This window comes from Cibotium barometz, chromosome 40, assembly GCF_041138505.1.
Source record: "Cibotium barometz isolate CiBa-2024 chromosome 40, ASM4113850v1, whole genome shotgun sequence".
NCBI lineage: Eukaryota > Viridiplantae > Streptophyta > Polypodiopsida > Cyatheales > Cibotiaceae > Cibotium > Cibotium barometz.
In genome coordinates, this window is record NC_141085.1 from 7177922 (window position 1) to 7192142 (window position 14221).

At 43.1% G+C, this 14221-nt stretch overlaps 1 protein-coding gene across 3 annotated transcripts in view; it reads right to left on the bottom strand.

Annotated features, from left to right (window-relative positions):
* Positions 1-14221, bottom strand: part of MMH-1 (MUTM homolog-1) — a 56003-nt gene that overhangs the window by 25170 nt on the left and 16612 nt on the right. The window lies entirely within an intron of this gene.

A 14221-nucleotide genomic window follows, 5' to 3' on the forward strand; every position in this document is an offset into this window, starting at 1 on the left:
GGGGGAGCTGCAGTGAAGTTTGATACATTCAGTGGGGCCAAAGATAAATTGAAAGCACGTACCTTTTTACAGCAGTTTGATGCTGCTTTTTCTGGTGGGAATTACACAGAGTCCTCTAAGGTGAGGAAAGCTGCCACTTTTCTCAAGGGCAATGCTTTGCAGTGGTGGTCTACTCTTCTTTTGCAGGGCATAGCACCCACCACTTGGGTACAATTCAAACAGGTTTTCTCTTCCGTATGGCTCACATCTACATTTGAGGTGGATGTTATGACCGCATGGCACAAGTTGGATGCTTCAAAATGTGAAAATTTGGAAGATTATAACAAGAAGTTTTGGGAAGCTTTACTCCCAGTGACTTCTTACCGTGCAGTGCCATTGTCGGCGCAGGTAGAGAAGTATTGTTGTGGGCTGCCCAAAGAGGTGCGAGATTATTGTATGAAGACAAGAGTAACGAACATGTCACATATGATTGAAAACGCTATGACAGCTAATGCGTTACTCACTGGAGGATCATCTGGGTTTAAAGGCAGTAAGAACTTGAGCAAGAAAGCTGAAAAATCTGGGCATGCTTCTCGTGATGCTAAAGGGTCTTCAGAGACGAAGTATAAGAAGTTGCCAATGCCCAAGAGGACTTCTGAGGAAAGACAGGCTTTGAGAGATGCTCAGAAATGTTTTTACTGTACTGAAGAGAGGCATATGTCATTCAATTGTCCCAAGAGAAAGTCCCAAAAGGACTCTGACAATAAAGGAGAGCCCAAGCCAAAGAAACCCAAGCCTTCTGCAGGGTTAGTTCCTGATCTTGTGGGGGAACAGCCAGGTGGTGAAGAGACAGAGTTGTGCAGGGCATGGGACAAAGTGAGAGATCAGAATGCCTTGATATTCTTTGATACAGGTGCTAGAGCCAACTTCATTTCACCAGATTTGGCTGGCCGATTGGGGATTCGCGCAGAGGAGATGGGCCCGTTACATGAGGCTAATGTGGCTTGTCCAGGGTATGCAGAACCCGTTACTCCTATCATTGGGAAGCTCCGGCTTCATTTGCAGGGTTATGTGGACAGCGAAGAGTTCTTCATCATGCCACTTGATGGCTGTGATGTTTTGTTGGGGATGCCATGGTGCCATAGAGTACATGCGGTGGTGGATACTTACAATAGAAAGATCACTCTGACTCATAGAGGGAAAGAACATGTATTGGATGTAAAACTCAAAGGGGAATCTGTTCCTATTGTATCCGCTTCGGCGATTTCATCAGTAATGAAAAAGCATCTTTCCGCGTACTTGATTTATGTAAAGGATGCACAAGATGATGAGTCTAAGTCTAATTTGTCTATGTTAGATAAGGACAGGACTGATTTCTTATGTGGGTTTCAAGACTGTTTTTCCGAGTCATTGCCAGGAGAATTTCCTCCTGAGAGGCCAGAAGATCATGCCATTGATCTAATTCCTGGTAGTACTCCACCGAATAGACCGCCGTACCATGTTTGTGTAGCCCAACAGCACATAAGGAAAGGAAGGTACGAGGTAAAGTTTCAAGTCGCTATCTTGTGAAGTTCAAGAACTATTCACCGATGGATGCGAAGTGGATGGAGGAAGGTGACTTAACAGATTCACCTCAGGTTTTGCAGCTTTATCTCGATGCCTTTGAGTTAGTGCCGACTCTTGTTGTGGCTCATTCAGGTTCAGCAGAGCATGGGTCTGGAGCATTACCTGATGCTCAAGAGGGGGGTAGCACCTCCACTCCCTTGATACAGACGAGCTCAGATGACATGTAGAGGTCGCTTGGTGCAGTTTTTATCTCACCCAAAGGTACTGAGGCTGACAATACATCTGTTTATGGGACTTCTATGATATATGTGTACTAGTCACATGGGATTTTGTGGATATGTATGGTTCACAGTGATATACAACTTGGACTATTACTACGCCATTGGTTTGCAATGAATGTTGATACATGTGCATGGCTTAGAGAGATTGGGACGCTGATCTTGCCATATTGTATATTTCACTTTGGATATTTTGCTGTATCACCAGAATGCAATCGAGGACCCTTGCCATTTTTCAAGAGGGGGGTATGTCATGGCCCTGTGAAAATGGAACAGCACAAGTGTGTGCATGGTGGTTGCTGAGTCAAAATATTGAATGATTCACATGGGGGGTGCCCGGACAGAGTTAATGATGTGTGGACATCCCTAGGTGTGAAGGGGGGAACTAGAACATTAGAATTTTAATGTTTTATTGAAAGTTGCCCCTAGGCCTTAGTGGCCCCTAGGGAACTTTAATAACTTTTAAAGTTGGGGCCCTAGGATTATTATGGGGAGGGGGCAACTCCACTTTTGGAGTGTAAGCCTCTCTCTACTCTCTCTCTCTCTCTCTCTTCTTTTTGGGAAAAAGAAACGTGGAGCATACGTGCTGTTGAGAAGCGTGGAAAGCAAGAGGGAAAGGAGTCGACTGCTGAAGGGTGTGCTGCTGCTGTTTTCTCTGTGCAAACCAGCCGTACAGCTCTGTACGGACAGGCTGCTGCAGGTACACTCTCTGGTACAGGCTGCGCACAGGTGTTGCTGCGGGTACAACTACTGGTACAGGCTACACACAGGTGCAGAACTACTGCTATAGGTTCTGTTGCAGGTACAGCTGTACAGACAGCTGTACGGACAGGACAGAAACGCTCTGACAGAGGCCGTACAGCAGGTACAGTCACCTGTACGACTGCTGACAGGTGGCCGTACAGCAGGTACAGCAAAAGCAAGCGCATCATTACAGCTGCAGGCGGCGTATTTTCTGGTACAGATTGAGCCGTACAGCTGCAGGCGGCGCTCTTCTTGGTACAGTGCAGAATTTTCAGATCTGTACAGTCAAGTACAGCACTGAGGTGGATGCAAAGAGGAAGATACAGACAAGTACACTCACACGTGTGAAGCAGGGTTGTTGAAACAAGTGCCTGCAAGTACAGATTGGTACCGTTACTTCCTCCGATGCAGATCCACGAGCTGATTTTGGTAAGCTCTGCATTTGTTCATCTATCTCTCTCTCTATTGCTTTATGTCTGTTGCAGATTTGAGCTATCTGGCCCCTTGTGAGAGGAGGGGTATGGTAGATTGAAAAGGGTGGAGACAGAGGTTGAACAATGAATGTATGTATGAGCTGAGATGTTGAATCATGTGCTTGAGATATGCCAGATGTATGCTCATGGCAGCCCTGCTTAGTGGTCTTGGTTGATCAGAGGGAGGCACGGTGTGTTGCTTTAAGACACAGATCTATGTGTGAGAATCCTCTGTGCTAAGAGGTATTGTGGGCTGTCAGATTGGACATACACGTGTAATCTTTTGGCTGATTTTGTTGTACTCAGCCTTTCATACTTTTGAAATTGAATAAAGAAATACCGCAAGGGGCGCCAAGCTTTGGGGCCAACAGGTGTCGCTTTGTTTTCAGATTTGGGCACTCTAGCTCCAATCTGTTTTGTTTTCATATCTAGACTACAAGTGGAAGGGTGACTGCTAGTCCACCGCACTTTGGTTTCTACCAGGGACCGGTTTCACCGGAAGCATAGGTTGGTCATTAATGGCAAGAAGAGTGAGTTCTTCTTGGAAGAGATACACTTCTTGGAGCATATCGTGTCTAAAGATGGAGTCCGTATGGATCCTTCGAAAGTGGAAGCAATTCTCAATTGGCCAGACTTGAGGACCATGCATGATATACGCAGCTTTTTGGGATTGTGTTCCTATTACCGGCGGTACATATGGTATTTTGTTGAGATTGCTTCGCCCCTTCATGCTTTAACAAAGAAGGGAACTCCGTTTCAATGGGCTAATCAAGAAATTGCAGCCTTTAAAAGCTTAAAGAAAAGCTTACTTCGGATGCCGTATTGGTATTATCGAATCTCCGAAAGGCTTTTGTTGTCCAATGTGATGCATGTGGGAACAACATTGGAACAGTTCTCATGCAGGAAGGACATGTGATAGCCTATGAGAGTCGTATATTACAGAATGCCGAAAAGCATTTACAGGTTTATGAGAAAGAAATGTTGGCTGTAATTCATGCTCTTTCTACATGGAAACACTATTTGCTTGGGACTGATTTCACTGTGCAGACAGATCATCAGACCTTGCGTTATTTCCTCACGCAAACTAAACTTTCTAAGAAACATATGAGATGGGCCAACTTTTTGTCTATGTTCCACTTTCAAATTGTACATGTGGAAGGCAAAAAGAATGTTGTGGAAAATGCTTTGTCACGCAAGCCACAGGTCTCGACAATTTCACTTGCTTATCATCATGAGCTTGATGAGATGAAAGAGCAGTATGCCCACGATGAGGATTTTGGAAGGGTCTATGATCAGATGACTGAGGGTCAGCGGCATGATCATTATACTCTCAGGGATGGCTTTTTGTTGATGCATGGTAGACTGTGTGTTACCAGGCAGTTACAACTCAAGGTTATGATTGAAAGTCATGCTCCGCCGCATGCAAGTCATAGAGGTATTGATGCCATGGTAAAGACAGTTGAGGTTTTCTTTTATTGGCCGACCTTGAGAAGAGATGTTGATGCTTTTGTTAGGTAATGCATCGTATGTCAGAAGGTGAAGTATGACCGTCAGAAGACACCAGGGTTACTTCAGCCTTTAACTATTCCAGATAGACCATGGGAGAGCATTGCCATGGATTTTATATTTGATCTTCCGAGAACACAAACGGGAAATGATGGCATTTGGACTATCATATGCAGGTTCAGTAAGCAGGCTCATTTCATTCCCGTGCATAAGAAGATCAAAGTTGATCACATGGTGAAGTTGTTCATGGTGAACATCTTCAAGTATCATGGCATGCTTTCATCTATCATTAGTGACCGTGATCCACGGATGACGAGTTTATTTTGAAGAGGGTTGTTTGACAACATGGGTACAACTCTCAAGTTTTCATCATCATTTCATCCACAGACAGATGGGCAGTCGGAAGAGGCTAATTCCACAGTGTTAGATCTTCTCAAGTATTATGTGTCAGAGCACAAGCAACAATAGAAAAAGTATCTTCCTTTGGTGGAGTTTGCTTATAACAACACCATCAATACCTCGACAGGCAAGGCGCCTTTTGAGATTATGGAAGGAGGGAAGAAGGTACCACCCATTTTGCACACAAAGGATAAGATATTTGAGGTTGACCAGTATGTGGAGAACCTGGATGAAGCTTATAGGAGAGTTAAGTTGGCACTCCAAAAAACTCAGCAAAAGCAAAAGAAAGCAGCAAACCGTCACAGACGTGCATTAGAGTTTGCATTGGGTGATTGGGTTCTTTTGCGATTTGAGAAAGCTAGACTCAAAAAGATGAAGGGTAAAGAGCGCTTATTCCCTAAGTTGAGCATGCGCTATTATGGACCTTTTCAGGTATTGGAAAAGATTGGTGAGCTCGCCTATCGTTTGAAGCTACCAGATCACTATAAGATTCACAATGCATTTCATGTGAGTCTACTTAGACCTGAAGTCTTATATTCGACCTCCTCTCTCTAACATCCAAGATGAACATGAAGCAAATTTAGTGGACGAAGCTAAAATGATGGTTCTAGAACAGATCCTTCTACATTGTTTCAAGCACGGCTCCAGCCGAAAAGAAAGACAGATCCTCACAAAGTTTCAAGAACGAGGGACACAAAGCGGTGTGGCTTGACAAGACCTCCTTCAAAGATTTTCCGTCATTATTGACGGACTATTTGGAGGCTTTGCGGCTTCCATCAAGTTAAGCAAAAGCGGATGTCACGTGAATCCCCCACTTGGATCCCACGTGGACATATCTATACAAGCAAGTGCACGTCTCGAAGTGGAAATTGGTCCCTTGTGAGTCCCAGTTCGGGACGAGTCAGCCACGGTTCCACGCTAAATGTCCAAGGTCACGTGTACAAGTTCCATACATGGTCTTGGTCATGTGTACAAATTCCGTACATAGTCTTGGTCAGGTGTGCAAGTCCCGCATGGATTAGACAAAGATCACCAGCATGAGGTTCCCAGAACAAAACTAACACATTTGTATAGTGCTCTTCGCTTCACTAAAACCTATGATCATACAATTAGATCCACAAAGCATAAGTGTATTCATTCAGCAACCTCACCTAAAGTTTCACATAAACGAGATGGTGGAACAAAATGCACAAGAGAATGAACCTTGATCCCCCGAAAAAATCCAACTCCTTACCTAAAAAGCAAAAGACGGAAATAACCCTTACAAACACACAAATCCGGCCACTTATGCGACCTCTGAGTTGGCCAATGGATAGAAGCATGTCCACGTCACACTCGGGAGAGTGTGCACGTGACATAGGTGTTCAACCTTATTGACTTGGCATTATTGACAACCACACAAGTGCTCCACAAATGTTCGCATCTTTGGCCGATAGAAATCTCTCTTGACCAAGTCCAATGTCCTTTGGACACGTGGATGATGACACAAGGGTTGTCACGACATTCAAAAAGAACTCTTTTTCTCATGGCCTGAGTATCTGGGATGCAAACCTTTTCTCTTTGGAAGAGAATTCATTGCAAATGGAATACTGGCATCTCTACTACCCATCCGAAAGTGAGTTATCTAACTTTGTTGAGGCTACCCCTTGGACTTGAAGCCAAATTTCTCCAGAAATTTCATCATCTGTGATCTTTGTAATAGTGGCATTCTTACCTCTCCCTTGGAACAAGCGTTAGCCCCTCCCATGCCTTGGGTTGCCTTTGAGATCACAAAGGCGCCTCCAAGGGGGTGCTATAGGCCAGCTAGTTCTTGGACTGATGGGGCAGATAGGGCAACGTTTTGTACATCTGAGCCAATGAGCCAATCGGCTACACCCACCCTTCCTCCATCGTGCAAGGATGAAACCTTTGCCCCGTACTTGGCCAAAAAGCTGTGTTTGTTTTTCTTCCATTGCATCTGCAGAAAGCAGCACCTTGCCAATACCTTGGGTACTTGATTTTTATAAGACTCCTATTGAGTACAGAGCTCTTGTGGGAATTTGTGAGCATCAGACTTGGTTCCGACATTTGATATTGGTACTAGCCTGGTGTAATACTCTTGTGGGTCATCCTCGTGGTGAGCTCCCCATCAGGTATCTCTTGTGCCTCGACATCGACTTCAGCCCGACCTCTACATCAGTACTCTTGTTTGATATTGTATTCATTTGTTGTATTGGTCTTGGCTTGGAAAAGCCCGTGGATTGTTCCTGAAATAAATTCCTGAGAAGAGGTGTTTCCCGCTCAGCGTGGTGTACTTTGTGAAACCCCTATACCCATCTTTCTCTTCCCTTTCTCTCTCTCTATCTATATCTCTTGTACACGTGGTTGAATTTGTCACCACATGCTCCGTTGGGTTTACAGTGCTATCACAGCAAGGATTTCTCTTGAAGAAATCTTTTCTAGGGTCACGGATGACAAAACCATGTCGAGAGTTGAGGGAGACCATGGACCTCAAGAAAGGAACAACTACGAAGCCAACCCAGAACATCAAGGAGGAATCCAAGGCCACCTGTCTGTCTCTCATGAGACCATGACATCAGCAGAATACCGAGATTTTTAAAAGTTCAAACAGTATCTCCAGGATGAAGAGTTCCTAGCTTGGAGAACCAAGAAGGAACAAGACTACAGAAGAGCTCAAATGTTTGAAGACTTTATCAAAGACCAAGCCACTGAAGCTGAAGGTGTGGAAGTCGCCAAAGCATACTTACGAGCTAAAGGGGTTACAATTGGAGAAGAACCCAAAGCCACCTGATCCATCACTCATGGAGGACAGAGAGAAGTTATCCCTAGACCCGCTCTATCTAATGCAGCTTCCTCAAGCCTAGCAAAAGAGAAGAAGGCAAAGGAGCCTTCAACCGGTAAAGTGACCTTCAAGCCGGGAGAGAAAAGCGTGAAGTTTGATACCTTTTATGGAAAGTGGGATACCCAAAAAGCCCTATCCTTCATTGAACAGTTTGACGCCGCCTTTGGAGGAGAGGACTTCTCCGAAAAGTCCAAACTCCGCATGGTCCGTATGCATTTCAAGGATGTCGCCTTGAATTGGTAGCTAAAAGTGGGACAAGATGGAACCGAGCCTACTTCATGGACCTACTTCAAAACCATGTTCAACAAGAAGTTCCTTCCCACAAACTTTGAGGCAAATGTGCAAAAGGAATGGGATGAGATAAAGCAAAAGGCCGGAGAAAGCATGGTAACATATCTTAATAATTTTTCAGCCGTCTCATTGAAGTTTACCTTCCCATCATTGATGGAAATGCATAAGTTTGTCAATGGATTGCAACCAAAGCTTATGCAAGCAGTTTATATGGCGCGACCTAAAACCTTGGAAGAAGCCCAAGACAAAGCCTTGAAAGCTGAAGCTCTACATATGCCTTGGATAGTGGACAAATCAAAGAATGAGAATCGAGACTCGTCCCAAAAGAAGAGGTTCAAAGGAGAATCTCAAGCAAGGAACGAGCCACAAGAAAAGAAGAACGAGAATGAGGATAAACCCCCATTGTACCAAAAGAAGCTATCCCGCAAGTGACTCGAGGAGTATGTCAAAGAAGGTAAATGTTTTCAATGTGGAAAGAAAGGACACATGGCTGCAAAATGCCCTGATAGACCAAATCAAGAAGCCAAACTGCCCCAAAGTAATGCATTACCGAAAGAACTTCAACATCAAGATGATACACCACCAGAGAAGATGCAACTTTTCAAAGCTTGGGACAAAGTGGCAAACCAACCAGTGCTTATCCACTTCAATAGTGGTGCTACCCACCACTACATCCATCCTGGAGTGGTTGAGGCCATGACCTCCCTCCGGATAGGTTCGGAACTCCTATTATTGCAGGTGCCACTTTTGAAGGAATGTCAGCTGAGGTGACTCCTATTTTGGGAAAGCTCTGCTTACAAATTGGAGACTATGCGGATCATGAGAACTTTGTTGTTGGCAAAGTTGGACATTGTGATGTGATTTTGGGTATGCTCTGGCATAAGAAGATAGACCCGGCCATTGATCGGGCTGGAAACAAGATTAGGTTTCCTTTTAAAGACAAGAATGTAACTTTTGCTATAGGAGTTGAGGGGAATGCCATTCCACACATTAGTCATGTACAAGTTCCTAAAGCAATAAAGCAATCTATTTCCTCTTACTTGATATATGTAAGAGACTCTAAGGAATCTGAGAGTGATGAGTCACTCATGATTTGTGACAAAGAAAGCCGTGGGATTTCAGTGGGCCAAAGCTGAAAAAGAATCCTTTGAAGCATTAAAGTTTTATGCTAGCAAAGGACCAGTATTGATTATTCCAGATTTATCAAAACCATTTATGGTAGAGTGTGATGCCTCAGGAGATTGCATTGGAGCAATTTTGAACCAAGAGGGCCATGCCGTGGCCTATGAGAGTCGAAGACTTCAAGGAGCCGAAAAGACCGCACCCACATACGAAAAAGAATTGATGGCTATCATTCATGCCTTAAAGATTTGGAAGCACTATCTTATGGGTGTTGAGTTTGTTATCAAGACGGATCATCAAAGTCTTAGCTATTTTATGCCTAAGATATCAGAAAAGCATATAAGATGGGCTAGTTATTTGGCCCAATTTCATTTTCAGATTATGGATACCCATGGTAAAAGGCAATAAAGTGGTAGATGCTCTATCTCGAAGACCAATGACCAATGCAGTTTCTATGGGATATCATTTGGACTTCACTATAATGAAAGATCTTTATGCTACAGAATGCCAAAAGAGTACTTCAAGGACTACCCAGATATTCTTCGAGCTTATGAGGAAGCAGTTGGTCCAGATGTATTTGAAGTACAGGCTTGAAATGTCTTGTGATCAAGACAAATTTAAGAGAGAGAGATTGTACCTCCAGCCCTCTTCATTGTATATATTTATACTGAAATGGAATTGATCATTATCTTGCTTATGTAATGGTCTTGATTGGATATGCTCCTGGCAACAATGCCCAAAAGCCCAAGGAGCAACATTTGTATATGGAAGACAACGATGCCAAATATTTTGGATTTCGCAGTCGGGCGGTCATAGCGACCAGATGGCCCAGATGACTATTGGATTTCGCAGTCGGGCGGTCATTGTGACCAGATGGCCCAGATGATTGTATTGGACTTCGCTGTCGAGCAGTCATTGCAACCATATGACTGCATTGGATCTCATAGTCGGGCGGTCAATGTGACCAAATGGCCGAGATGACTATGGAAGACTTCTCATGCGGTCCTAGTGACCAGATGGCCTTGAGGATAGTCAGAGCGATTTTCCTCGATAACAAGATGGCTCAGCACATTTTCGATGAAACTAGACAGGACAATCCATGAACAAGAGGATCATTACTTGTGCATTAAATACTCATGTATGTTTGAAATTCTGACTTTGTGTGTTGTTTTTGATGCATGGACAATGCTTGGATTTATGGCATGTGATAGTCCATTGGGCTCCAGACCACCTAGCTAGTACCTGGAATACTCAGTAGACGCGAATGATGCATACTTGTTTGTAGACTAGCTTGTGTCTAGTTTTTGCAAAAGGTGAGTATGCATTTATTATGTCTAACACATGTGACAAGCTATAAAGAACATGTAAAATCAAGAACAAGGACATCGATCAAAGAAAGGCATAAAGATGTTGCCAGAGGAGCAGAAGGCACCACATATACGAGGAAAGACCAGATGCACAAGAGCACCAGACAAGGCTAGTACCACGATCATATGGAATATTTGTAACCCATAGTTGAGGACAAGTGTGATATAAGAGGAAGGGAATGTAACCATTTGGTACTCCAAGCTCTTTTCACATGATGAAACTCATGCCCAAACACTTGGACAGGTTGATGGACACATGGGAACAGGGATCCTTAGGTTGGCACAGGAAAAAGCACCATCCTTGGTCAAAAAGCAAGAAAAAGCAAAAAGTCGAACTATGTTGACCAAAAGCTGAGGGCACCATTGGAAAGAGGACATCAAACTGGATCAAGAAGCTAAAAGCCGCTTTTTCAAAAAGCAACTCCAAGGCCAAATAGTAAGGCCCTTAAGATTGTAAAAGCACAAATCAAGAACTTTGACTATTATTAATATATATAGATACCTAGATGAATCTAGGAACATGCCCAAATTCACCTTTTAGGAACGTGCATGTTATATACTCATGGTAGTCAACCCACAAGACTATATAACTATCAACTCCGTTATGCATAGTATGGACTAGATACTACGACATCCCCACTAACGTCATCAGTGCCCAATAGTGGATGTAGAACTCTGTATCAAGATATGCTCACACACGCACTCCACACACACACACACACACATAAGAGCATATATTCACACAAAGCCCTTCGTACTCAGTTTCTGTCAAACCTCCGGAGATGCAGGGCAGACTTAGCCATAATGAAGCCTAGCACTAAGGAAAGTAGCAAATAGAAAGAAATAGTACAGCAAATAAGTAGTTGATAGGGCAAATGCACCGCTAAAGATAGAAAGAATAAGCACAATATCAACTAGCCGCAACTCGGATGAAAACTTCACAATGTGAAATCTACATGTCCGCTAATACAGCTGAATTATATACCTAGATGAATCTTGCAAAAAAATTACGTGCTACATCATGCTGAAGTCCTGAGAATCCTACTGTAACAAGTGATCTAGATTGAAAACCATACATAAGCATGAAAGGACTAAAACCTGTACTCGTATGCTTAGTACTGTTATATGCAAATTCTAACATAGGAAGATAATCCTCCCATGAACTCTGTCTTTTGGATACATATGCCCGAAGCATATCCTCCAAAATCTAATTCACTCTTTCTGTCTGGCCATCAGATTGAGGATGATTTAAGGAACTCAAATTCAAAGTTATTTCCAACTTCTCAAAAACAAGTTTCCAAAAATCACTCGTAAACTAGTCCCTATCACTGACTATGTCCTGCGGTAACCCGTACAGTCTAAACAATTGCTCAATAAACTGCCGTGCTAATTACATAACTGTAATAGTCTTCCGGGTCGGTAAAAATCTAGCCATTTTTATCAAGCGATCTACCACAACCCAAATAGAATCGTGGCCTTGATGTGTTCTTGGCAATCCGGTAATAAAATCCATGGAAATACTTTCCCATTTATTACCTAGGATTTGCAAAGGATGCAACGACCCAGCCTTGTCTAAAGCGTTCACCTTATTTGCCTGACAAATAAAGCCTGACAAATTTAACACTTGAGAACATAATCTTCTACTTATCCTTTCATATTTGGCCAATAAAAAGTGTGTCACTAACAATAGCGTCCTATGTATCCCAGGGTGTCCAGCAGAAGGGGCGTCGTGATACTCCTTAAGAATCTTGGACCTAATGTCCGGGATCTGTGATACACAAATTTTGTCATTACGGAATAGTAAACCATGAATCATCCACTGGCCTCCTGCAGCCTGAATGGTAGACTGCTTAGTCATTGAGTCTTGGTCAATCAATGAGCTCCCGTCCTGGATCTTCTGCCAAAATGGACCAAAATAACTATCAGTCCTGCAAAGCCCTCTCAATGACTGAAACAAGTCAGTAGAAATCTCAGTGAACGACAAAGTATTCACCTCTCTAATTCGACTAAGCGCATCTGCAACACTATTCATGGACCCTTTCCAATAACGGATCTCAAAATCAAAATCTTGCATTAACTTAGCCCAACGAGCTTTCCTTCCTCTCAAATCATCCGCATCACATATACTTGATTGACTGATGATCAGTCAATACCACAAACTTGGAGCCATATAAATAATGTCTCCAAACCTTGAGAGCATGAATCACAGCATAAAGCTCCTTCTCAAGGGTTGGCCAACGAGATTGAGTGTCGTCTAGCTTTTTACTTTCAAAAGCAACTGGTCTACCATCTTGAAATAGAGCAGCCCCAATGGCATAGCCACTGGCATCAGTTTCAAGAACATAAGGCCGACTAGGATCGGGTAATGCTAAGATAGGTGCTTCCTTGACTTTATCTTTCAAAAGTCTGAATGCCAGTCCAGAACCTTTTAAACTCGATCATAGTCAATGCTCAATCCATCTCTAGTGATCTTGTGTCCCAAGTAAATGATGTCTGTCATAAAAAACTCACATTTACTTAACTTAGCATATAGTCAATTCTGTCTTAAAATAGATAAGACAATCGTGAGGTGTCTAACATGATCCTCAAGAGTACGACTATATATCAAAATATCATCCAAGAACACCACCACAAATTTCCCCAAATGTTCATGAAAAAGATCGTTCATCATTTGCTGGAAAGTGGCTGGAGCATTGGTTAACCAAAAGGTAATACGAGAAACTCGTAATGGCCATACCTAGTCCGAAAGGCGGTTCTTTCGACATGCCTTTCATAAATACATATCTCGTGATAGCCAGTACGTAAATCTATCTTCGTGAAATATTTTGCTCCTGCTAACCGGTCAATCAGGTCATCTGATCTAGGGAGAGGATAACGGTTCTTAATTGTCACCTTGTTCAATCTCTTGTAATCTATACACATTCTCCAGGTGTTATCCTTCTTTCTCCTAACCAACACACGTGCACCCCAAGATGATTTACTTGGACGGATCTAGCCCATCCTCAAATAATCTTCGAGTTGTGTAGCCAACTCATCTTCCTCAGCTTGGCTCATCCTGTAAGGTGGAATACTGACACATTTTCTAGGTGCATAATATAGCATTCCAGAGTATCTTTGTAGTCCTGAATCTGAATTGGTAGCATCTCCACCTTTCGATCCCATACTTGCCTTCCCGCAGGTAAGCGTATCTCATAGATATGATCGCTAGGTGTCGTATCAAAACTCAATTTCTGCACAAGTTTGTAGTTAACAAAATTGTGTGAGCTGCCAGGGTCTAGAAGAATGTGAATTCTATGGCCATTCACTTCTCCATAAACTCGAAGAAGATCATGCAAGCCAAATACTTTAGAGTTGAACAAACAATCAGAACATGTACTAGGGTGAGAAAGTACAGTAACTAACGTACCTGTCAAAGACAACTGATTAGCTGCCTTTGGCTTGGGTCCTGCGTTGGTCTTTGCACCCTTTTGCTTCGGGCACTCGTTATGCATGTGTCCTTTTTCTTCGCAGATGAAACAACGTCCCTCCTTCTTGAGCTTTAAAGCCTTAAAGAGTCGTTTCTTCTTTGCTGGTGTCGAACTTGAATTCTTCGAAGGTTGGTCCGAAGACTTTCCTTCAGTCGTGTTAGCCATAGGTACGGAGAACTTTCTTTTA